The sequence below is a fragment of the Ochlerotatus camptorhynchus genome, unplaced genomic scaffold, assembly GCF_037179485.1.
Source record: "Ochlerotatus camptorhynchus isolate MF236.1 unplaced genomic scaffold, CSIRO-AGI_Acam_v1.1 ptg000178l, whole genome shotgun sequence".
Taxonomy (NCBI): Eukaryota; Metazoa; Arthropoda; class Insecta; order Diptera; family Culicidae; genus Ochlerotatus; species Ochlerotatus camptorhynchus.
In genome coordinates this window covers 2,763,746-2,791,233 of record NW_027040668.1, presented here as the reverse complement: position 1 = coordinate 2,791,233, position 27,488 = coordinate 2,763,746, and the positions used below count along the sequence as shown (strand labels likewise).

The following is a 27,488-nucleotide window of genomic DNA, read 5'->3' as shown; positions in this document are numbered from 1 at the left end:
TAGATACATTTGCATTTAATTTTCTAATGATTACAGCCAGATCCATTGTTGAATCCAACGATATTTCAACGATTGAACTACACTCGTTTGTACAAGGCAGAAGTGATATTGAAAACTTATTCAAAGCTCTCCAAATTCCGAAGTCGTTGCTGAATGTCGATATGAAGCAGTGGAGTAGTTCCATCGAGTTTAAAAATGCCAAAAGACAGGTTCAATGTTTGGAAGTAGTTAATGATAATACAGAGCGTGGTATAGCATTGATTAAAACATACAATTCAAAACTATCAACGGATGAAGATCAAAAGCAGTGCATTTTACAATTAGTTGAAGATCATCGAAAAATTTATAAGAGTACCAGGAGATCTGATTTGGTGTAGCTAATAAGGAAATATAAAACAAGTATTTTTTCATCTTTTCAGGCAAATGTTCCTCTTGTGTAAAACTCATGATTCCCTAAAAAAAAAAACAGATTATCGCAATTCAAGATATTTGTACAATTGATTTTAGGAATTTCTGATGAAAAGTTGTGGTTTTTCATATTTTTTGAATTTTTGGACCAGCCTAATGAATAATAATTGGACCATCCTAGTGAATTATGTCGTATTAGATCCTAAATGGTGGTTTAAATCGATATATAAGCAGGTAGGAGACAATTGTGAACAGTTTTAGAAGCCGACTCATCAATCTTCTATATTCCATATAGAACTCATGAAAAAAATTATAAGTCCCAGAAAGTCGATTTTTGAAAAAAAAAAAAAAATTTCGAGATAACACCAAATCTCGATGTTTCATGCATTTTTAAAACATTTGGCATCAAAAAAAATTTTTTTTTTTTGATTTCCGAAATTTCATGTACCCCTCTTGGGAGATTTTCGAGAGTGAAAAAAGGCAAACTTTGACGCGTTTGCGCCACCCCTAAATCATGTCCGATAGAGCTCAAATTTTGCATAGGGTCATTTTTCGAGGCAATAAACATTTTGTATATGTATTTTGTATTGTAAATTACCATTTTCGCTGGCAGTCTAGTACGGAGGACTGGTCGAGTGACTTGGTGCGACGTTTACCGTGAAAAGTGATAGGCAGTCAGACCTTGGGAACGCAGCCTTGCCCAAAGTGTGAACTCAGTCCGGAGAAGAAGAGGCAACCGGGTGCTGTTACCGACGCCGAAAAACGAAAAAACATGGAAGAATGGCCGGAAAGTGGGAGTTGGAGAACGAGAGCAGAGGCGGTGAAGCGGTACGTCAGCGGTGTAGCAGTGATGCTGAGTGGCTCCAACGGTAGTGCACGTACCTAGTACATCGACTTTGTAATCGATGAAGATGAATACAATTTTTGAAACTTAGGTTGGTGACTTGTATTTAGAAAAAGAATCAAGAAGTGGATATTATATTTCATGTTCGACCCACATCGGATAGAGAGAGCTGCTGGTGAGTATCTGGAAATCACGCATTAAAATTGTTATTAAAGATCTGTGCAACTGCGTTATAATAGGATGGTAACACACTTTGCTGAAAATATGAAACTTCCATCTGGTCTTGATCTTGAGATATCAACAGAAGAAGTTTATTTGCACTCTGGCGCCACCTAGTAAACCAATTCCCAACAAAACTAATTACTACTGAATTAGTTTCGTTCAGCCATCCTGAGATATCTTTAGAAGAAGTTTATTTGTACTCTGGCGCCACCTAGTGAGTTTATTTACACTCGGGTGCCACCTATTGAGTCAGTTCCCGACTATACTAGGTACTACCAAACAAGTTCTCTAATAATCGCCAAAAATGCAGGAACTCAGCGATGAGTAAATTTGCCTAATGTTTTCCTGTGAAAAACCTCACAAATCAGCCTGAAAATGAGGAAAATTGACGAAAATTTTACTCAGTCTAGGCGTAGTACCATAAGACTTTTATTTTTTTATATATTTATTTCATCAACCGATGCACACTAGTACAAATACAGTTACAAATTTGTTTTTCTTAAGAACATAAAAAAATGTCTGCTATTCTATGTTTACTTCTTACTAATTATGATTCCGTACGGAGTTAAAATATTGTTTTAGTTTATGACGAGACATTGAAAAGTCAATGGTTCCGCATTATTGGAGATGCCAACAACCCACGGCAAAACGGAAATTTACGTTGCTTCAGCATACTTTCCTGGAGACGAGGGAGATGTACCGCCACCAGAGGTTGCACATTTTGTGTCTTACTGCAAGAAACAAAATAAAGCATTCATAGTTGGATGTGACGCAAATGCCCATCATACAGTGTGGTCCAGTTCAGACATCAACAGCAGAGGTGAGTGCCTTTTAGACTTTATCTCAAAACATGAAATAGATATATGTAATAAGGGGTATGATCCAACTTTTATAAACACAATTAGGCAAGATATTTTTGACTAAACACTATGTAGTCCAACGATTTCTGACAAAATCAAGAATTGGCACGTATCGGATGAAGTATCTTTGTCCGATCATAAGCAAATTATATTGGATTATGAAGTTAATCAACAAATCATTGAAACTATAAGAGATCCCAGGAAAACTAACTGGGAGAAATACAACTCAAAGCTTATAGTTGGAGTCAATAACTTGAGAGGATGTTCAAAAACATGCAATGAACTTGAGAAAAATTCTCATCAGCTTTCAAGCTTAATCCAACAAGTTTATTACGATAGCTGTCATAAAACCTTAGAGAAACTTCGGAATAAAACCCGGAAGCTATTTAACCGGGTGAAAATAACAAGACAATGGGATCAATACAGGGAAGCCCAAACATGTTATAATAAGGAAATCCGAAAATCTAAAAAGAAGGACTGGAGGCATACATGTAAAAAATATTGAAAATACTCCAGTTGCTGCCAGATTGCAAAAAGTCCTTTCAAAAGATCATTCAAATGGCTTAGGAACTCTTAAAAATGAAGACGGCACTTTTACTAAGTCTGTGGAAGAAACATTAGAAACAATGATGAACACGCTTTCCTTATTCAATTACCAACATAAATGAAGACCAAAATACACGTGCAGCGCAAACTGGCTCTGGAAAAATCAGGACGGAAGTTCAGACACCAATGAATGAATCGACTGGGTTAGAGATTGCCAGGAAAGACGCTCGTAATCTGGCCAATAGAATTTTTACAGAAAAACGAGTCGAATGGGCGATTGATTCTTTTGCTCCTTTCAAAACACCAGGTAGGGAAGGAATTTTTCCAGTACTACTTCAGAAAGGAAAAGAAACTTTGACACCCATTCTAACAGGCTTGTTTAGAGCAAGCTGAAGATTAAGTTCTATTCCGATAACTTGGCGTCAAGTAAAGGTTATATTTATTCCGAAGGCTAATAAAAAGGATAAAACTTCTTCTAAATCCTTCAGGCCGATCAGTTGATCATCCATTATGCTAAAAATAATGGAGGAAATAATTGATCGGCATATAAAATCAACGTACTTGATTACAATTCCTTTGAGTAAATATCAGTTTGCATATAAAGCTGGTAAATCAGCAGTAACAGCTCATCACACGCTTGTTACAAAACTAGACAAATCTTTAGAATCAAAAGAAATGTCACTAGCAGCATTCATTGATATTGAAGGAGCATTTGATAATGCATCTTATAACTCCATGAAAAACAATATGTTGAAGCGTGGATTCGACAAAAGCATCGTTAAGTGGATTAATGAGATACTTTCTAAAAGAGAAATCTCAGCTAATCTTGGAAGCTCATCCATAACAGTTAGAACTGTAAAAGAGTGTCCTCAAGGAGGTGTGCTTTCACCTCTTTTATGGTCTTTAATTGTTGACGAACTTCTCAAAAACTTAGAAGCAAAGGGCTTCGAGATAATTGGTTTTGCTGATGACATAGTCATAATAGTACGAGGAAAATTTGATAATATCATTTCAAATAGAATGCAAACTGCTTTAATTTATGTTTCGTCGTGGTGCGCTAAAGAAGGGTTGAATATAAACCCTTCTAAGACCACTATTGTACCGTTCACACGGGAAAGGAAATTTTATATAAATAACTTAAAATTGAAAGAAACCTCTTTAGAACTTTCACGAACAGTCCAGTATCTGGGAGTCATTCTTGACAGTAAACTTAACTGGAATTCAGTAAACTTAACTGGACCAGAACCATTCTGTGGAGTTTCTACTTGTTCTCTTAAAATGGAGATCAAGAAATGGAAAAAAAATGAAAATGGAGACCAATTGGAACAACACTTCCATTGAGAGGCAGTCGCACCGGTTCATGATTCCGAACATTTCAATGACTAGCAAAATTCTTGAATTATCAAAGAAAGATCTCAGTGTCTATACTGGTTTGATAACAGGACATTGTTCATGTAAATATCATTTGAAGTTAATAGGAAAACTTCAAGAGGATATGTGTCGATTCTGTGGTATATAAAAGGAAGACTCTGAACACCTGCTCTTGCTCTTGTGCAGCAATCTTCAATAAAAGGTGTATTTTTCTGGATAAGGGGCTGGCAGAACCATTTGATATTTGGAATGCAGGTCCCAGTAAAGTAGTACATTTCATTCGAAATGTAATACCTGGCTGGGAAAATGCTTTTGGTCAGTCTATGTCGGTCGCTTCACAAAGTAGTGATACGACATAACTGATAAAGCAATATAAAAACGGGGAATATCACAATAGATCAAAGTAATGGTCGCAGTGATGGATATACCCAACACGGAAAAAAATACGCCTTCATGCGATTTAATGGCCCAAATTTTGCATAATTTGTGCCATGATGGGTCATGGCAAATAAATTTCGATTTCTGAGTTGTCGAGTAGGTGCTTAAAAATTTAATTTTGATAAAAGTTCTGCTGAGTTAATGCGCTGCGAAACGATATCGTTTACAAATGAAACCATTGCATATTCACGCCGCTCTCTCAATGTTTGTATGTTTATAAGTATGCAGCGTGCTTCATATGATGGAAGAGGAAATGATGTCCAACCTAATTTACGAAGGGCATATAATAGAAATTGCTTTTGTACTGATTCTAATCTTTCTTCGTGCGTGATTGAAAATGGAGACCATACTATGCTGCAATATTCCAGTATTGACGTCACATAGGCAATATATAGTGTTTTAATTGTGTGATAAAGCTTAGCATGTTATTGGCCCTGCGAATAATTGTATTGTAATGGTCTATGAATGTTAGTTTGGAGTCTAAGATAATCCCTAAATCCCTAACTCTTTCACCTTTTTCTGCATTCTGATTTCATAATGCAATTGAAATGTTTGATGATGTTCTTTTTTTGCTAAATAATATTAAGTTGCATTTTTTTTTCACTGAAAAAACTGAGTGAATTTAATCTTTAGTTTTCTCATATTTGGGAAATGTTTCCTGGAAAAAGCTGGAAAATCCTGGAGGCACATTTACTCATCGCTGAGTTCTTGCACTTTATGCGATTAAATTCTCACTAATGCTCCGTTATTGTGTTTTGCCGTTACATATTCGGTTTTTTGTTTCATTAGCGTTATGCACAAAATCTTCGCATCTGGTTGCAATTAATGCAAGATAACTTTAATTTTAAACAAAACCATTTACCAAACACTAACCTAAGCCGCCGGTTCCAAGTCCTGCAACCGTCACTGCCCAGGTGTGGAATACCCAGAACAAACGTTCTCTTCCATCCACCGTCGCACCACCAGCTCCAGTTGGAATCAACAAAAACAAGCACCAACCATTCAGTCAATCGAAAGCCTTCTCGGGGAAAAGTTGAATTTTCATTTCGCTTACCATCCAAGCTGTTGCCATCGTCGTTGCTTCTCTGGTGCCTTGCTGCTGAGGCTGCTAGTTGATGATGTTCGACTCCCCCTATGGACTACGGAACGGAACCACGATTACCGGTTCTGCTGTGCTGTTGAGAGCCGGAGAGCCGAGCACTCTGCTCGGTGGCAGTGAGAGAACACATTGAACCGCGTGTGAGTGTCTCAACCTTTTCGGGGCACGTTCACAGAATGCACGTAAACAGAGCGGAACTCGTAAAGCACTTCCCCCTCTAGGCGGCTGGGTGGTTCAACACGCGGTACGGCTGCTGCAAGACCTGCAGAAAGCATAAAGTGAACTTGTGTGTTATCATGTTTATTTACGGTGCAATAACAACCAACTGTTAATGTGGAAATTAGGAAAGCTGTGCCAACAAAACGCGGCACGGTTAGAAGAATAGAGAAGGGTAAACAAATCGTTAGGACTGTTTCAAAGTAATAGTAATTGTCAGGTGTCAGTGAGTGCGAGTGAAGATCAGAGGCAACAAGTCGTAACGTAAGATAGAATTTATGCGCTAGTAGAATAACATTATGTTGTCTCGAGAGTGCTGGTGCTTATGAGAGAAGGTGAGAGCAAGCAAAGAGCGAGAGAGTTGCGATCAGTACCAGGGGATCGCACGATCGTCGGCGGACCTTCAAACTGGCCGATTTCTGTTGAATGGATGCTGGTCCACAGGAGAAAGAGCTCATTCTGCGTTCGTTCGTGGTTGGCGTGAGGTTTTGAACTTGTTGCGCTCACTCAAGAAGAAAATAAAAGTGAACTTGAAGACAAACTGCGTGAGGCAAATATTGCTTCAAATCGGTGTGTTTGCGAGGGTTTTGTGTTTCTGCAATTTATTTTAGCTTTTTTTTTCCTCACTCACCCATTAATCTACGTGGCTATAGCGGAACGTGCGCTGCCTGTGGTCGGTCTGTATGTAGTTGCCTACTGCCCAGAAGAAAATAAAAATCAATGTGAGTGTAAATTTTGAGGTTTCCTTCCCCTCTTCTCTGCGAGGTTTTATTGGGATAATTTGGCATGTGCAGACGAGTTCAATGTGAAGGTTTTCGGTCCTAACAATCCGGGGTTTGTTGTGGTAATGAAACAGTGATCTACAGGTGCAAGCGGGGTTTTACCCTGCTTCATCTCGCCAGGAAAAAAAAACCGAGCCAAGGCTGATTTAATTGAATTTTTCGAATTGTTTTCCCATCTGTTCGTGAATCGTTTCGTTAGAAAAGTGAACGTTTTGTGAATTTCCCAATTGCTTCGGAGTTTCTACACGTCAGTAGTCTACGTAGAATGTGCAACGAGCGACGTCGCGTTGGGTAATCCAGCCTATCGGGAGGAGTTTTCCGTTGTGAAATACGACTGTGGAACGTGGAACGGAAAGTGACAAACAAAAATCGAAACGGAAGGAAAAACTGAACACCGCGGAAAACCAGCGTGAAAGTGAGTCCCAACAGTAGCAGGCAGGCGACATAGAAAGGTGAATATTTAATTAGACGACAGTGTGGTTGTTGGTTTGTTTTGGCTTCTAGGCATTTATTTTTAAAACAACACCAAAAAGGCATTTGAGGAATTATTTTCTAGTGCTTTTCGGGAGACTGCACCCTGCTGTTGGCCCATCAGGTTGGTTGGATCTTTTGCCAGAGGCGGACGGATACACGTGCTTCGGTTGTCAACGATCCCAATGCTCATCGCGATGGGATGACGATCGGTCTTACAGAATTGATTTATTGCACTTGTGGCGGGGTGTGGAAACGGAACTAACAACATGGATTTGTTGTTGGGGGAACCGTTTTGAAATTAGATGCTGTTTTCGAAGAAAATTCTTCAACATCACATGTTGAATTGATTAATTGGAGACACGTTCCTATCTGTTTACTGATATAGATGCACGGGGATGACTTGATGCATACAAACATTAATTCATGCAACCAAATGAGACACATTGCATTGGAAAAATTCAGTATCGGAAATTAACGGATCATCTAGGAGAGACTTTCTTTAATCCAATTGAAAATAATTTATTTAATAATTAATCTTATAATAATTTAATATAATACTGAGAAAACACAAATTGACGTGAGAATCGGTCCAGGTCAATACTGAACTGGTTTACACATTCATTTTTTGTTGGCATAATTTTGAGTTGATTGATTTAATAAATCGATCATAACGTATTCCCAACAAAAATTTAATGTTGAATAAGAGCAGGCAAAAACAAGCTTCTTTAGCTAAAAATAGCTTATTCAGCTGTTGATCAACTCAAATTGTTTGTTGGGTTGAGCATAAGCATGACTATGAGCATGATTGACCCCAGTGGTTGTTACCCCACTATTACCAGATTACCTGTAATTACACAAAGAATCAACAGAAGATGCTTGGATGTAAAAAACTGGTGATCTCAAACATTAAAATAGGGTAAACCCACTAATAGTGGAGGTACGTTAGTGCAATGTGTTTCTATAGTGGCTTATGGAGTCTCCATAAGTCACTATAGGAACACATTGCACTATCGTACCTCCACTATTGGTGCGTTTACCTTAGTCAATTCCAGCGTCGGCCACGTCAGAATGCAGGTCAATTAAGGAGCGGGTAGGAATGTGTTGACGTGATACTCGCTTCGTTGATAGCCGAGAAATCTTCTGTACTTCCACGAAAAATTCACTGGGATGTTGGATAAAAGGGTTTAGCTTGCAGCAGGGATTGTTTTGGTAAACAATTCGCTGAATTATAGTGGTGTATTGATGTTAAGAATGAAAATAGCTAACAAACATTAAATAAAAAGGGGCCTGCGATTAAATCCATGATGTTCTGTTCACTAAGCAAAAACGGTCGCTCTATGGCCACCGAGCACCTCAGTTTACATAAGATCGCTTATGATCGAGTTGTTGTTGTAACCATTCATAACGGACACTGACGACAACGACAAGATTCACAAAATACACGTCGAGCAAGCAATGTGACTCTAAACCGCAACTTATGATCGAGTTGATGGCACAGTACCTATTCGATTAGGGCACGGCTCGCTTTTAGTACGGGGTTCAGATGTTGAAAATAATACATTTTTACTCCTTATGATCACAATTTATAATAAAAAGTTAATTATTAATAACCTCTTTGTCATAAAGATGACTCACGGTGGTCCAAAATTAACGAAATAAAAATCAAATATAAAAATAAAACTGTTTGATTTAGGCAAAGTTCGATGTTGGCCACACTAAATAGTCGGGTTTATTGCCAAAACCGAACGGGTACTGTATAATCAATAAAACGCGATAACGATGCTCCTCACACCCAAATAACCCGCTGCAACCAACGTTCTTAGGAGACATGAATCTACAAAAAAAAAATCTTTCAGCACATATGGCAATTCATCATTCAGCTGAGCCCTTCCCCATGGAAATAGAGGTTGACGGTACTGAAGCAGAGGGTTATGTTTAATTTCTTAATATTTGCAACGATGATGATTTCCTATAGTGACACATATCACCTTCTTAATGCTTCAGTATGCCTCAAACGATTAATTCTTGGTTGTTAATAGAACTTCCTTGATGAAATCGGCTACTTCATGCAGACTGAGCAATTCTGATTATAGTATCAGATTTGTTCTGTATACAGAGGAACTGGGAGGGCTTTTTAGAAACTTCTCACCAATAAAGTAATGATCTTCTAATAAATTTTGTATATAATTTTATTAATATTTTATTTTATTTAAGCATAGTATTTTTGTTACAGTCAAATAGCATAAGCATACGATACAAGATATTTCATATTACCTGTTAGTTTTTGCGTAATATAATCTATATTTATTTTACTTGTAAATACCTTTAAAAGTTTTTTTTTCAAGTTTTTTTTTTGTGATCTGAAAATTTTCCCAGTTTGGTTAGAAGTTTCGAAGCTAACGCATGTCTAAAGGCCTAATAAAAAGATAGGCAGAAAACGTGTATCATGAAGAATGGTTGCATGCAGGGTTGCTTCCACTCACTTGCTATAGATGAGTGATTTTCGGAGTTTTGAATTCGTTAGATGTTGTAATAGAGTGTTGTTGAATGCGGGAGGAGATTGGAGGGCGGGTGTTTGACGCATAGAGCCTGTCAATTTCGCTTTCAGAGTGTTTTATGATTCGTGAGCGCTCGCGATTCGTAGAATCGTTGATTGTGACTGGATCTGGCGGGTTTTGTGTTTTGGACGCTTGCTTTTTGGCCTCTTCTTGTGTCTAACATGTGTAGAGTATCATTATAGCGTCTAATGGTTTTGAGATTCCTGGTTGCGTGAAATATATTTGTGAGAATATCTTTTTGAGATTCTAGTAGTCACGTTTTGTTTGTAGTTTTTATTTTATTTCTTTCATGTAATCATCGTAAATAATAGTTTTTCAATAATAGATAGTTCATCCATATATTTGTACTTTGACACGAAGCGCTGTGAATTATGAGATGCTCGATGACCCTGGAGGAATCGATTTTGCTTACTGAGCAGAAAATCATGGATTTAACCCCAAGCTCTTCCACAGCACAATCAATCGCCACCATCATTTGTATATTTGATATTGAACATTAACCTCGGAACCTATTTGCATATCAAGCGAAAACGTAGTCCTGTATTGTCGTTATGGTTCTGAGATGCTCGATGACCCTGGAGGGATCGTTTTTGCTTACTGAGCAGAAAATCATGGGTTTAATCCCAAGCTCTCCGTCATGACTCTTAAAATTCATGATCACTAAACAAAATGAATATTTTCTTTCGATAGTCGGCTATCGAGAGATTAAATTAACAACAAATAAACAATACATACTTTTGGTTGCATCGCCAAGTTGAGGTAAATCCTAACCGAATACCCTACCCAACACTCCAACTCCGTAGCACTTATGAGGGTGTCGCTTAGTCGGTGGCCTTTCGTTAAGTAAGTACTACATCAACGTTTCCTTCCCTATCCCTACACAGCAAAAAAATAATTTTAATATCACATCAAAGTGGATGCACTGCAATCGTGTCGAAAATATGGTGTAATATTACTTGCCAAAAAGGACAAAATTATCATGATTATAGTGCATGAACTGATATTAGGGGCCTCATAGCCTAGTCAGTAAAGACACGGTATTACCAAGCTGGAAGCAGAGGGTTCGATTCCCGGTCAGGTCGATATCGATGGAACTAATTTAATTGTAAGTACCTCCAACGTATTTTTGTTTTGAATCGTGTAACACAGTGACATTATCCTACACAGCAAAAAATAAATTTTAATATTACATCCAAAAGGATGCACTTCAATCATGTCGAAAATTTCACGTATTTTTTATGACTACAAAAATAAACAAATGCAGTAAAAGCTGCGTAATGTCAGTTCATGCACTGTATTAATGATCATTTTGCCCTTTTTGGCAAGTAATATTACATCATATTTTTGACACGATTGAAGTGCATCCACTATGATGTGATATCAAAATTATTTTTTTTTGCTGTGTAACAACTTAATTTTCATCTTCACTATAGACTAAACAATCCTGAGCTTTTCGATTAGGGGCTGTTCACAAACTACATTGAATTGTTTTTGAAAGTTGCAAGAATTTTTACCCTTTCTACCGCTGCATAGATATTCATAAATAAAAATATTAACAAATAAAGGACCTTATACACTCGAACATGCCCACCCAACATTCCCCACGTGGTGTATGAACGGCCACTAACGATAAAATAAACTTGTCTTAATCCGGTTTCTTTTTAAATAAGTTCTGCCTGGTTAAACAACACATCTCAGAAACGGTTGTTATGGTTTTTAACTAAATAATACTTATTATTTATAGTTTTTCCAGTTATGTTTTTGATATCCTGGATAATGAATAAACAAACAATATAGTTTAATAAAAAATCTATCAATGGGTTTATTGGTATTAGAAAGATAAGATCCCACTTTAAGGGGATACGATTACATTTACAATTACTTCCGACGTCAAAAATCGAATCAGCATCCCAAAATTTTCTAAATATGTGATTTTCAGCCATCATCTGGAACAATTTTGGTTTTGTCCGACTTTGTAGTAGGGGAAATGACGGCTTCGGCATGGCAGACTATTTTTGGCAACCCAATTTGAAACGCTAATTTGACTGGATGTTCTTAAGAAAACACTTCGCTGAATGCATTCAAACGATTCTTTAGGCTTTCAGCTTCAATTTGAATATATTTTTACCACTGAGAAAAAAGCAATCTAGCAGGGTTTTCTTGAAATAAAACACACGCACTCTAAAAGGCTGCTGATTTCGAGTTGCCGATGAAAGCAAAGCTGTTTAACACGCAGCTCAAATAGAACGGTTGCCGAATAAAAAGATGTTGCCCACAATAGTCGCTCTCACTAGAGAAGATTGGAGCTTTGTAAAAGCGTTTCAAAACAGTTTTTGACAATTATTTCGACTGAAATTGTTAGAGCAGCTGGCAGCAAAAGATTGTAAACAAACCAATACTGCGTATGTGTGCGTTCCTGAGAGAAAAAGGCTATAGAAAGATGGTCGCTGCTTAGGTTGCCGAGAATACGTAAATACCCCTACTTTGACTTTGGAGGGCTTTGTATGGAGGCCCGCCACTGAGTGGCGCGTTGCTGAAAAGAGCTGACATTTGACAACGTTGCTCTCTCTCCATGAGTTCTCTCTCATTACTATGAGAATGAAAGAGATCAGAAATCGTGAACTCTACACTAACATTTGTAAACGGTGGAATTCCAAAATCGCAATATCAAGAAATCTGCTTGTGAATATTGGTAACCATGAAATAAATACAATTTAACGAATTATATTTTTTTAACATTATTTCCACCCTCTGAACTGCCAGCACTGGTGATAAGCCGTGCAGATATACTATCGGAATTTCTTTGTCTGTTGTTACGCCTTGACTCTTCTGTCAATTATTTTGCGAAAGTGAAATGACGTCCGGAGATTTTAGGTCTTATTTTTGTTTGTTTTCTACACGTGAAATATACAAGGGATGCATTTCAAATGAAGCGGACGTGACTAAATACTACTGAATTAGTATATTTAGGAAATAAGAACACTTTCATTCATAGTGTCGGTGCAAGGCGAAACAATCAGATGCATCATAGAGTTGAAGATTGGAAATACGCCTTTTATAAGAAAACATTTTTGATAATTTGAAACAGTACACAAGGGGGAAAAATCGGCAATTATTACCCTTAATTGATTTTCTCAAACCGCAAACGGTCCCAACCAATAGAAGAGCACTTTTCTTATGTAAATAATGTCCAGGAAATCGATTACGTTAGGTCTTTCGTTTTACCCCAATTTTTCTATGATCTGTGAGTATAACCAAGCAGTTTCCGTTATTTTTCGTAACTAATCCTCACGCACTCCTCATATGTTCGCTAATATTATTTAAAAATGGCAAAGGAATCGATTGCTGTCAATAGTTTTCAAATGTGGCACTGTTAAATTCCGCTTTGTCTCAATTTCCGTATATTTAGCATTGCAGACTGTTAATTTGATCCATTTCACGACATTGAAAAGGATATGATTTATGAACTTCAGCTCAATATACCATAAAATGATCAAGGATTTGATTGCAGTAGCTATTAAACACAGCCGAGTACGGTAAATGTCCGTTTTATCCCGTTTTCCGTATAAAGTATAGGATTTAATAAGAATTTCAACATTTTCTCAAAACGCAAACGATAAAATAGCACTTTTTGAATGCAAAAATGTCCACAGAATCGATTACAGTAGGTACAACAGACGGCAGACGGAATATACGGAGAATGCATGTTTCACCTCAATTTCACTACAAAATTTAAGATTTGCTAAGAATTTATACATTGTATGGCCATTTTAACATAGGATTAGTGTAGGTTTGATGAGTGTGTGTGGTTTAGTTACGAAAAATAATGGATACTGTTTGATTATACTAACACATCATAGGGAAATTGGGGTAAACGGGAATTTTCCGTGCTCTGCCATGACCTAGCGTAATCTATTCCCTGGACATTTTTAGATAAGAAAAGTGCTCTTCTATTGGTTGGGAGCATTTGCGTTTTGAAAAAATCAATATAGGGTAACAATTGCCGATTTTTTCCCACTGTGCAGTGTTTGGAAAATATTTAAAAAATCAAATCTCAGCAAAATACAAGATAACGGTCGATTTTCGTAGAAAAAAATAAACAAGCAAACAACTACGGTTGATATTGCAAGGTGTGATATTGCTCATGCCATGAATTTTTAAACTACTGTGAGGATCGTAGTTGACAGGTATTTTTAATCAATCATAGTCTCAGTGAATGATCTGTCAAATTGCAATAAAACACAACAATATCCCATCATTACAAGGTAATTATTACAACTTTTTGACTCGATAATTATCTTAAAATTAATGTATTTTGTAGTTTGCATCAGGTCTATTGATTATCTGTACCACCATGTCTGATATCTTGCTGCAAGTTTCGCAGAAGCGGGCATCGGTGAATAAAGCATATCATGCTTTTTTTGTTTTTTAATTCTTTATTTAAGAGATTTTTAGCCTTAGGCTAGTTCATCTCTAAAGCATATCATGCGTTTTAAGGATACTTTTTCCTTGGTCTATCCAAAGCTAAGCTTGCAATCATCTATAGGAAGCATAAGTCAACCAAATGGATTTCCACGTATCTACAGAACGGATTTTTTTTTCCAGAAAGGAATACGAAAGAATAAGAAAGCTGACATGGCTGGTTGAATTTTATCGCTGCAAACCGATTCTTTCAGTGTTCACTCGGCTGTCGACAAAAGCAGGCCACTCTTGATTTGTGCCACGCGATTGTCTGTTTTCTCGGCAGTAATCATTGTGTGGTCCTCCTCATTGTTCTTCATCAGCAGTTCTTTCGGTCGATGCGTCGTCAACTTTGGAAAGCAACCGTTTCGTGATGAGTGTGTGAGTGCTGACCACGTTTTGCGTCCATTGTTGCAATGGACGTGCTCTGACCCTCGTTGGCGTAACCGCCATACAATGAAACTACTTGACGCGGCTCCAGTTCTGATGGAGGAGGCTTTTTGGATAGCGGAAGATAAAGTGTTTATTGTGTTGTACCTTTTGACTATAGTTTTAAGATGTATTGTATAGTGACCAAGAATCCTCGGCCCTGTAAAGTTAATTCGTTGGAGCCTTATCAAATAAACTAATAAACTAAAAAACTGTCTCTTTATCTGGACGAAGCAGCGGTTTTTTGAAGACACGTTCCGGATTGCCATTTTTGCATCATCAATTTGTCGAATCCTTTGCTAGGAAGGGCTTAGATGGAAAGCACTAAAGAGACGAGCTATTCTAATACGTAGCGAAGAGGTCGTTCGGTTTGCCTCAGAAATGAGTGAAATCAAATGGGATTATCAAAATTTAATCTGATGGATGAAGTTAGTTTTGATAAAAGGTCAATGCTTAGATCTAGAGAATACGGAGTAAGAGGTGAACGTTTGATTTGTAGGAATGAGTTTGTCAGAAAACCCAGAATGTCACTGTTATGCTTCATTGGACAAGAAGGGTTAACTGAAGCATTCTCGACAGAAGGGACCTTTAACAGAGCAAAAATTTTCGAATGATGTAGAAAGTCTCCGGAAACTCCCCATTTACCTGCATCTTTTCCTGAACTCTGACTCAATAACTCACGCACCGAGACCATCAGCCAACAGCCATACAAGCCACTAGGCAGCATAGATTGAGGGTAGCCACGATTTTCACCGGTTAAATTCAACTCATAATCTACAATCACGGCCGGGTCATCATCACAATCCGAGATCAAGCGTTCTTCTCCTACTTGGCCATCTGCGGGATATTCCATCTCGTCATCGGGGTTGGAAAGACGCGACAGATTTTCTGTTTCCGGATTTTCCAAAACTTCCAAGCGACGCCGTTTTTGGGTTTTCTCCATACTGTGCAATTGAGGAAATCGTTTGATTAATTATTCCACAACTGATATTTGAAAACACCCACCTCTCGATGAATGTACACAATGTATGACAAGCGCGTAAGTGGAAAATAATCAAAACAAATCAAGAAAAACGATCGCCTATCCATCTATCCTCTTCAAAATTTTCTCTAGCATTTCCTCCCAACTCTGAAAATCGTAAACTTCACGTATGAAGTAACAAAACAATCTGATTGAACGTCTCTTCAATTAGTTTATGTTAGGCCGATAAAATGTTGTTTGATTTTAAACATCAAGTGTCAATCTCAACTGCAGGGTCCGTGTTTAGAGGCTTTCTCCTAACAAATTTAAAATTTTGATGGAGTTAAAATGACCCACGCCTTGTGTAATTCTATCAGAAAGAACGACAAAACAGTGCATAGTCACTTTTTAAATGCACGTGAAGCAGCTTGCAAGGCATAATTGATGGGGCATTGTGGAAATTCACATAATTACTTAATACTCTGAAATCCAAAAATAACAAAATCATGGAAAGTTTCCATTTGAAACAATAGCTTTGCAATTTTTTGACAGCCCTGCATCAACTTTTTCTTCACATTAAAAAAAAGAATAATTTAAATGCAACAAAATACATTCATACATTCCCGAAAATCATCGTCACAAGTGTATTGCACTTTTTACTGTGCAATATTTGTCTTCCTTAGCCATTATCCTACAATCCTACCTAAATTTCAATCAGCTGCTTTGCACCTTTCTTCATCTCAAAATATAAGTAACACTGACATGCTGGCGATATCGTCCGTGCTATAGCCGAGAAATAAGACCGATTCACATTTATTTTTAAAATTTGGGAAAAGCGAGAAAGTGAGAGGAATTTTGATTCCCGCCGTGGAATGAACTCTGTCCACGTTCGGTCCACACGTTGCGAGTTCCTCTGCATGGATTGTTTTTTCATCAGATTCTAAGAAAGAATTTCACTTTCAATATACGAATTTGTTTTGCGATGACAAACAGTCTTCGTCGTAGTGTCTTGGAAACAATAAAAAATAACTGTAAGAACAGATCACCCACTGAGAGGATTTAATTAATGACGTGTTTATTTTGGTTGTTCTGATTTTCTTCGACACAAGATTAATCAGCTATATTACCAAGCCATGAGCTATTCATTTCCTTCGCTTTGCTCCGTATTAGGATGAGAGATTTAGCACCTGAAAATAAATCCTATACTCATGCGACAGTGACGTTCACTATATGGTTCATACTATCTCTCAACGCCAACTCAGAAAGTAGTCAACCGGAGATAACCATTCGATCTACAATTGGCACTTATCGAAAAACAAATCCTGTGTCCAATATTTGTACCTCCCGCAACCATGCACAGCACAAAACGAAGGCCTCCTGCCGACTGAAATCAAGACCGGTGCCAGGTTCCCTCTAATTTCGTGGCATGACGCGTGCGTTGACCCGGAGGCATTCGGTCCATCCATCCATCCCTCGCATGTTCGGAGATCCGTGTACGTACAGGTAGGGTAATTCATTATCATTATCATTTTCTCCCTAAAACGCGTGCCACGTTCTACATTGTGAATCTATGCGCCTGAGTCTGTGAGTGTGGTTGTAAAATATACACGTCCCGAAAAAAAAACAACAACATCAACGACGGAAACATGACTTCAGGTTAAAACCTTTTTTCCGCATGGAACGCAACAACTAGGTTGGAAATTGGCGTTTTTGCACGAGATGAAAAAGCCATACCAAGATTGGCCAGTCGAGCAGTGGCGAAGAAGATGGGAGAGATTATCTCCGGGCGATCGAAGCATTTCGGTGATCTCTCTTCGGGATAGCGTGGATAGTTGATTATCTACGGTTCTTTACGACGGTTTGGGCCCGTGCTGACTCGCTGTTTGGTAGCTCGTGCGTGTGTATGTAGGCCTGGGTCAGGAGAAGAGACAGATAGCATAAAGGGGGCGCAACCGAACGCAAAGAATTGATTTATTTTGCTTCCGCTTCGAACGTAGCGCTAAAAAATGACCACTTGACTTGGGATTGGCAAATTAAGTGTTTTATTTTTTCAGTGAACGCGATGTGACCTCCGGTGCCGATTGGCAATCTTAGGAATCGTATTTACCTAGAGGCTTCCCGTTTCGGTTTTAAATTTATATCGCCCATGACCTTGGGGTACGCTGCACGCAGGAATGCTTCTGCTCACTTCGCTTAAATTTTTTTTCGGAATTATGAAATCATTGGACATTATAATGATATTGTGTACTTGTGAGTTCCAAGAAAAGGTTGTAAAGTATGTGACATATCTAATGATTACATGATTCCGAAAATCTTTTATTTTTAAAGCGAAGTAAGTGGAAGCAAACCTGCACCCAACCGGGGGATGAAAGATTCGCTTACAATTATGTGGGATTCATCATCAGAGGATGTTAGTGGAGACCGCATGAACCGAGGATGCGATATACCTAGGAGCGGTGAAAATTGAAGACAGAAAAATGTAGAGTGTATTAGTGAGTGAAATTAATTATGTCGAGAAAAATAGGAAATAGGTTGCCGACTGGACTCGAACCACGAACGTTTATTAGACCTGTGCTTTCCCCACTGCTCTCTCCATGCTTCTGGATATCGATAGCCTAAAAGCAAACACGAAGCGCTCATTTCCTCTCATACTTGACTTCATATACTTTTTATGCTGCACAGAGAAAAAAAAATTACCCTAAATTTAAGTTCTTTTTACTTAATTTTGCATCCCACTCTCACTTTTTGTTGTTGTCAAAAACGGAACGAGAGATTCGACTTTCTCATGACTACACAGTTCGAAAAGTAGTGTAAATTTCTGTTCAATATGATGCACATAAATGGAGCGTCATATATCATATAAACTTACATTATATATCATGTAAAGTTTTGGCACATTTCATGCAATGTAGCAAATATTGTATACAAAAGCCGATCTTTGTAAACAACATTGTTTACAAGTTGCTCGGTTGCGTGAAATTAAATTTAAGTTTACGTGAATGAATGTTTACATCACAATTAAAATTCAGAATTTTTATCTGTGTATCGTTCAATAAGCTACTAGTGAGTATATGAGATATTCTCAAATTTGAGTCAATTGAACTTAATTTTGGGTAGAAAATACTCACAAGTAGGTAACTGTGAAAATACTGCAGTCAAATGTAAACTATTATAAGCGGTTTAATGAAAATTAGCTTATTGAACGGAACATAAGAGATGAGTACAAAGAACTTAATTTTGGGTAATTTTTCGGTTCCATGTGGAGAGATTCGAGGCAATTGTGTGCGTCGTTCTAAAATGCTATAAATAAAAAGCTTACTGGTATAGTCAAAAGCGTAGATAGAATACGAATAAAAAAGATAAAAAAAACATAACATCGCCTGCAAGGTCAACTTCTAACATTCGCTGCGATGTTCATGAACAGAAGATGATAGGAAATGGAACTAACATTCATTGTAATAAATTTTTGGTTTGCGTGTGTTTGCACGAAAAAGATTTGAAAATGAATCAATGGAGGTTAGAATTTCAGTGTGTTATTTCTGTCAAATGCTTTGAATGATTTCTTAATTTGATATAGAACTCTACTATACTACTGACCAAGGATGCCGGACGTCATACGCCAGATGGTGGAATGGGGTCTGGGTGGGCACATACTTCATTTTGTAAAGAGTTTTCTTCTTAATCGCACCTTTCAAGTTATTCTGGGCAACCATCGATCCAAGAAATTCCGGGAGGAGACTGGAGTGCCACAGGGGTCGGTGATAGCAGTCACCTTGTTCCTCAGCCGCATGAACAACATCTACAGTGGTCTCCCCAAAGAGATATACATTTTCGTATACGCCAACGACATCGTTCTCGTTACCATCAGTGACACCGTTAAGGCGCTCCGTCGGAAGATGGGTGCGGCTACCAGGGCAGTATCATTGTGGGCATCGTCCGCCGGACTTCGGCTTTCAGCCGATAAGAGTCCCGTTAAACAAAAAAAAAACAGTTCGCGTCCTAGGGGTTCGTCTTGATCAACATCTGACTTTCACTGTACATTTCGATGACGTCAAAAGCGGTTGCAAAACCAGACTGAATCTTCTCCGTTCTATCGCTGAATGGCACCCTGACAGTAACCGGTCCACCCGGCTCCGTGTTGCCAGAGCAATTCTCGAGTCGCGTCTTTTCTACGGCATCGAAATCATTTGTCTCGCCCGCGATCTGCTAATCTCCAAAATGGCTCCCACGTATCGAAGCTATCCGTATTTGTTCTGGTCATCTTCCGTCCACACCTAACGTGGCAGCCTGCATCAAGAGTGGAATGCTTCCTTTCGATCGACTGACTACACAAACTATCTACAAGCGGGCAATAAGTTTCGCCGAGAAGACAGTTGGTCCTGACGAGGGAGTTTTCCTCCTCACCGAGGCAAAACTACTCTTTTCAGCAACTGCCAATCTGGAGCTCCCCCCAGTGTTCAGGGTCCACTGGTGCGGAGCTAGGGGTTGGAGCCTGCCCAGACCCGTAATTGACTTGGCAATTAAGAAGAAGTTTGGGACAGGATCCAACTCCCCCGCACTAGTGAAATCGGTAGCAGAACTTCAAGGAACCGTATACAACGGTCATACAATCCGATATTCCGACGGCTCCGCAGCCCGTGGGCGAGTCGGTATAGGAATAACAGACTCTCAAATGTCTGTATGCCACCGGCTACCGGACCAGTAATCCGTCTTTTCGGCAGAGGCTGCCGCTGCTTTTATCGCTGCCACTACACCATCCAGCAGACCAATCGCGGTTTTCACGGATTCCGCCAGTGTAGTCGAGGCCCTCACATTGGATATTTCCAAACATCCCTGGATCCAGGGTATTCAGAAATATGCACCCAACAAAACCGCTTTTATTTGGATTCCTGGACACTGTGGTATCCTTAGGAATATAGAGGCTGATCACTTGGCGGCTTCCGCAAGAGAAGTTCTTTTGTACATCCGGGAGGGTCCCAGCCAAGGAATTGAAACACTGGGTTTTAAAGGTGATCTGGGAATCCTGGTCAGCCGATTGGCTCAAGGGATACTTTCATCCGAAAGATCAAGCACGACACACATAGGTGGGAGGACCCACGAGACAACCGTACCCAGATTGTGATGTCTCACCGGGGCATACCAACATTTCCCATAACTTTACTGGGAACGGCCCTTTCCGCAGGATGTGCGACATCTGCCATGTCCCGCACATGGTAGAGCACATTATATGCCACTGCCCACAATATGATGGGCCCCGAAAATTTTATGACATACCGGGAACTATCAGAGATGCCCATAGTGAGGAACCGACAAGAACCACGGCATTACTCGGTTTTCTCCGAGAAGCCGGACTACTGGAAAGCATCTAACATTTGTATATTGCACCCGATCAGATTCTGCACAAACCCACAAAGACCAACCTTAGCTTCTCACCTGAAAACAAACATGAATGACCGACAATACCTGACCCACACTCTATTTGGCTTATGGTTAACGCCAACGGATGATTTATATGATAACAACAACCGGACGACAGTCATGACAGCAACTACGACAGAAACAACTCTGATAAAACTAAAACTATGATTATAGGGAGGGCTCCCACCTTCTTAAATCTGCTATTTGGAGGCTCCCTTATGGGGCCTCCAACCTAAACTCTGTAACTAGGGGAACTCCCTTCTGGAGTCCCATCCCATTACAAACTTTGTAATTAGGGGGGCTCCCTTCCGAAGCATCCATCTACGCACGAGAAGAACCAGCCCAAGGCTGAAAGTCTCGTTAATAAAGAAAACTAAACTAAACTACTAACCAAGCAACATTCATTATGATTTGGTCAAACACATTCTTTAGTAGTAAGACATTACAAGAACACGTAATTATATAGAATAAAATGATTATTTCCGGGAGACTTGTAAAGCCTACTTTCTCATGCTTTTACTAGACTTTAACCCAGTGGTTTACCATGACCTAAAAATTAGTACAATTCGAAGGATTGTTTCTTGAGTACAACATTGATTTCAACACACTTAGACATGTTCATTTAGGTGCTCTGAGACTGACATATCCAAGCTGATTTGAGATATGGGGGTAACGTCTTCTGTAAAGAATTACTTCTATCACCGATTTTTAGTGAATAAAAGCTATAACTCAATCTCAACTTCAAAAAATGTTAGATCCAAAAAAATTTCCATGTCTAAAATTTTAGAATTTTTTCCATTTCTGGTATTTTTGAATGCACTTCCATAGAGGCTTTTTCTCACATACATTACTGTTACAATTTTATGAAATTTTTAGCTCCATAATCTTTTGGATCATGAAATTTGATCCAAATCGAAGAATCTTATGGTTTTTTGTCAATCCTGGATCTAGAATTTATGTACTTAGAATCTTGATAAATTTTCAATGCTTTGAATTACTAAATTGTATCTTAGAAATTCATCATTTATCTCGTGACAATTTGTTTAACTTCTCTCCAGATATTTTTTCAGAATTCGCTTGGAATGTTTCGCGGAAATTTCTTGGTATGCCGGCTAAAATTAATAAATGCATTCCCGCAAAAGTTCATTGGTTTCACCTCTAAATTCTTCTCAAAATTCCTTTAAGTGGATCTCTTAGAATTATCTTGGAATTCTCATGAAACTCACCTTAGTATTCCCTTGACAATATCTGCAGATTCTCTTACAGCACTACTTATAGTATCTCTTAAGTTCTGTAAACATCTCTGAACCTTTAATCACCTAAGGGTCTTTGGAATAATGTTTGATTAACTTGCTATCTTGCGAGAGTATCTTAAATTTTTTTTTTTCCTTGATTTGTTTTCCGTCGATCTTGTTTTCCGTGCTGAGCCAGGGAGGCAGCTCCGACGCCTGAGAGGCAGCTCCCACACCTGGACCCTACCTATTGACCCATCAACTCATGAACCGGGGACCAACTGCTTTACTTCACTTCCGAAGGCGGTGCCGACTGGGATTGAATCCAGGCCTGCTGAGGTGAGAGATAATCACGCTTACCACTACTCCACCGGCGCTGCTGAGTATCTTAAATACGTGACTCGAATTATTGGGCAGTTGCTTTTTTGAAGCCACCGACAATTTTGAGTCGATCCATGAACACTCAACCCTTTTTTTTATTATTATAGTCACTTTAACACTCTTGGGTCATTCGTGACTTGTTCGGGGGTGAGATTTGAACTCGTGACTTTGGCGTGAGAGGTATGGATGTTAACTACTACGCCGGGGTCGCCCCCAACACTCAATCCTTTCAACATCTCCCGGAAACATGTTTCATTTACCCTTGGAAGTTTATTTTGATCCAGAAGATTTTTCCGAAATCTCTTAAAATTTTCTGTGAGTTTAACGTGTTTCATTAATCCTATGCTCCTGTATTATTTATTAATTGTTGTTTTGTCTTCGATTGAATCTTACAGATGACTCTACCTATTCTTAATTCTATTTTTTAAAACATTCGTATACATTTTAAAATCGTAATGAACACCAACGTCGTCGAAGGTTTTCAAGCAGGAATTCGCTATCCATAGACGGTTCTATGTGCCAGTACAGCAATGAGGGGAGATCTCCTTAGTTGCCATGGTGGTGCATAGAGTGGAATTTCCTGAAGCAATTGAGGGCAATCGATGTCTTCGCCAAGTAGGTCGAAAATGAAGGGTTGCTGAATCATTTGACGTTTCTAAGTTTATCAATGCACAACGAGCGGTGTAGAAGGTAAGTGCATGGGATCACACCATAGCAGATTACGTAGGGTGAATCTGATGAACAGTCTCTGGATTCGTTCAACTTTTAAAAGGAGAGAGGTATGGAACGGATCCCAGATGGGAGCAGCAGATTCTAGGAGGCTACTTACTATATTACAGTACAACGTATTTTGAGCGTAGATATGTATCTGTGAAATGCCAAATGAAACCGAGAACAGCATATGCCTTCAAAGTAACCAGCGTTACGTGATTGTTAAACCTCAACTTCGAGTCAATCTTAACCCCTAGATCAAGAAATGATAAGACTCGTTTCAATGGTACAGATTCCAGTGTTCACTGGTGATTGATAGGGGCGCATCGACGAGAAAATGAAATTATTTTGCATTTAATGATTTTGATTTTCATTCCATTTGCACTGCACCATAGCAACAAATTGTCAATATCACGCTGACGTACAATACAGTCGAGGATGGAAACGATGATTCTGAAGATTTTCAAGTCATCGGCAAACAGCTGCTTGAACACAAATCATTTACAAACAACATGAAGATTAATGGTCCCAGCACACTACCCTGTGGTACACCGGAAGTGATTGAAAACGATTCCGAACGAGTAGAGTTTAACGACACGAAAGCATTACGATTCGTCAGGTTAGACCAAATCTAGTCAACCAGTCATTCGGGGAGTTCTATAGCTTTCAGTTTTTCACAAGTACGCGCGTGTGGTACCGTGTCAAACGATTTTGAAAAATCAATGTAGACCGAGTCAATCTGATTGCGAAGTTCGACCTTGCGGAACAGTGTGTTGGTATATCACATCAGATTCGTGGATGTAGAACAATGTTGAACAAACTCATGTTGATACTTCGATATTAAAGGCTGTACAGTGCTCCGTGCACTAGAATTTCGAAAGCCTTGCTAATGCAGCAGACTTAGAAGCGAAATACCACGATAGTTGTCAACGTGGTTACGGCTACCGGATTTGTGTATTTGTACGATAGCAGCAGTTTTCCGGAACGTCCTCTCGGACAGCGAATGGTTTTCGGATCGTTGGTGTCTTTCAGTGCTGCTAGGATCCCACTTCAGATGATATAACATGCACTGAGGATGGGACATTGAAACCCACTTGCTGCGACTGGGTGGTTTATTTATTTATTTATGTTATGATCAACAGGTAAAATATGACAGTATACTTATTCTAGACAAATTAACATAAAATACTCTTGAAATTGCACTTATTTCAAAAACGGGAAACATTGACGTCAAATACATTGTAGCATCTGTTAAAGATGCGACAAATCCTCCGCATGGGCTCATTCCATCTGTAGTTGGTTCGTGAGAGGTGGTTGTTCAGGAAAACATGCGATCGGAGATTACGGTGGCGGGTATTGATGTCAATACTACTCAGCAGTGTAGAACAGTCACAGATCACCGACGAAGCACGCCATTGCTACGTTACGTCTCACATCCAAAAGCTCTAAGTTGATAAGTATACAATGGCTTTCATAGCTACGCAGATTTTTAGGGTCATTCCAGCGAACATGCCTTAAAGCATACCGGATGAATTTCCGTTGAATAGCTTCAATACGCATGGTTTCATTTTGGTAGTATGACCGTCGAATACTCCAAAATAGGTCGCACCAACGAACAGTATATTGCTTTTAGGCAGTATACATCTTTGAATTTTTTAGCGAAGCTGAATATGAAACCGAGTTATGAGGAAGCTTTGGATACTACGTATGCAACATAATCCTTGAAGCTGAGCTTGGAGTCGATCAGTATTCCCAGATCCTTGATAGTCGATTCACGTTTCAAAGTTATGCCCGTCAGGGTGTAGTCATGGTGAAGAAGCGAACGCCTGTGGCCAAAGGAAATTACAGAGCATTTCGAGACATTCAGTGACATGCGATTAATACGACACCACTCATCGAAAACTTCCAATTTTTGCTGCAAGATAATGGCATCACTAGGTTCTTTTATCACGAAGTAGAGTTTCAAGTCGTCCGCATACGATAGTTTAAAGCATTTCAGGATGGTATTGACGTCATTCATGTACAACAGACACAGAAATGACTCAAGATGGCTACCTTGGGGAACGCTGGATGTCATGGGGAAGGATGAAGAAACATAGTATCCAATCTTGACAGACATGTTTCGACCAGTCAGCTAGGAGTAGAGCCAAGTAGGCAGGCCACCGTGAACACCTATCCTGTCGTATTTAGCCAACGCAATGTCATGGTTCATTTTGTCAAATGCTGCGGAGAGGTCTGTGTAGATGGCATCTACTTGATGGCCACGTTCTACTTCACGAATGATGAACGAAGTGAACGTAACTAAATTGGCCGTCGTAGAACGCTCAGGCATGAAGCCATGCTGATCCGTCGAGATACAGTGTGTAAAACTTTGAACCAAATTTTCGAGTATAATAAAGTTTGGAGGCACTTAACGAAGCTATTCCACCGTAGTTTGAAACAGTCCTATTGCAGCCTTTCTTGTGGAGTGGGAACACGAAAGACTCTTTCCAGCAAGCTACAGTTGGTACGTGTAATCCGTGGTTGAGTCGCGTGTAATCCGTGTTCGCTTTAGAATAACATACTTTCGTGGAATCGGTTCGGTATTTGCTGTGCTTACAAGGAGTAGCCCTTTTAAAAATGTTCAATCGCTTAAGCTCTGAATTCGAAAAGGCAGGTATAACAGGTTCGCGACTGATTCGCTTAGGTACAAATGGATCGATTGAGTACAAAAGAATGTTGGATGTCGTCGATACTGCGAGGTTAGAATCACAGTCACGCAGTGTCTCTTCCCAGTCCACATTTGAGAGAAAATCATTCATTTCGCTGAAGTTGGCTTCGCTAAAGCTATGGAGGACGCTCTTTACAGTGTCTTTGACATTACGATGAACGTTGAGCTTTATGCTCACCAGCAGAGGAGGATGATGTCTACAGTTTTTAACAAGCGAGCATTGCGCTTCCAGCAGACATCGAGTAGGTTGAAGTCTCCCAGGATGATTAAGTTGTTATTGGCGCCCATGTGCGAAACAATCCAATCGAGTGACAGCAGGTGCTTTTCGATGAGAGTACCATCGTTTACACGATCCGGAGGAGGGTAGAGGGTAGAGTCACGAGAAGCAATTGACACCCACAATTGCTCAACGGACGAATTTTCAGGAGGTGATAGTAACCGTGAGTTGTAGCAGGAACGAACGGCTAAAAGAACACAACTGCCAGCGTTTTTACTGCTGTTGGATGGCTACCGGTCTTGGTGGAAAACGGTGTATGTACGGTTGAACAACTGACATGATAATGTATTGCCAATGAGCCAAGTTTCGCTAAAAGCGTAGATATCGTAGCAGGCGTCTCTGAATGCAAGCTGGTAAAGGGCGAACACGAAATTATTGCGACACATTCAACAGGGCATAACTTTTTTACCATTGGGTAAAAATCAACCAAATTTTGCACACTTTCTCATTGATGTGTATTGTGTACATGCTGTCAAACTCGAAGTCGTGTTTTTCGATTCAATGAAAATGGAGGTGAACCAACGCGAGTTGAGAGAACAAATTCTTTTCAAACACCTGGAATTTCCTGACCTGTTGCACCGGCAGTTGGGAAAAATGTTGAACATTCACCATTCAACCGTCTCCAGAGTGTTGAAGCGGTTCCAGGAGCGGTTGACGTTGGACCACGACAAAGGAGCTGGAAGAAAACCGGGACCGGAGAACAAAAAGACGGAGGGAAAGGTGAAGCGGATGATTAAAGCAAATCCCAACGTCTCAAGCCGTGATTTGGCTAAAAAGATCGGCATGTCGCAGAGCTACGTCCAGAATGCAAAGAAGAGAGCTGGACTACCTACATACAAGGTACAGAACTTCCCAAACCGCGATGAGCGGCAACAATCGACGGCTAAAACTCGGGCACGGAAGCTCTACGAGAAGATGCTGACAAAATATGGCTGCTGTGTGATGGACGACGAAACGTATATAAAAGCCGATTTTAAGCAAATTCCGAGGTTGGAGTTTTTCACCGGCAAGAGCAAGTTCGATGTGGACGACAAATTTAAGAAGAAGAAAATGTCGAAGTTCGCCTCCAAATATCTCATTTGGCAGGCTA

The 27,488-nt window shown here is 39.4% G+C and overlaps 1 protein-coding gene across 1 annotated transcript in view; it reads left to right on the top strand.

The window, feature by feature from the left end:
• The first annotated feature begins 6,693 nt into the window (after positions 1-6,693).
• The window catches only part of wdp (windpipe), a 210,625-nt gene continuing 189,830 nt past the window's right edge, over positions 6,694-27,488 (top strand). The window contains exon 1 of the mRNA XM_065222821.1: positions 6,694-6,726. The gene's annotated coding sequence lies outside the window, so the exon portion shown is untranslated. The remainder of the gene's footprint in view (positions 6,727-27,488) is intronic.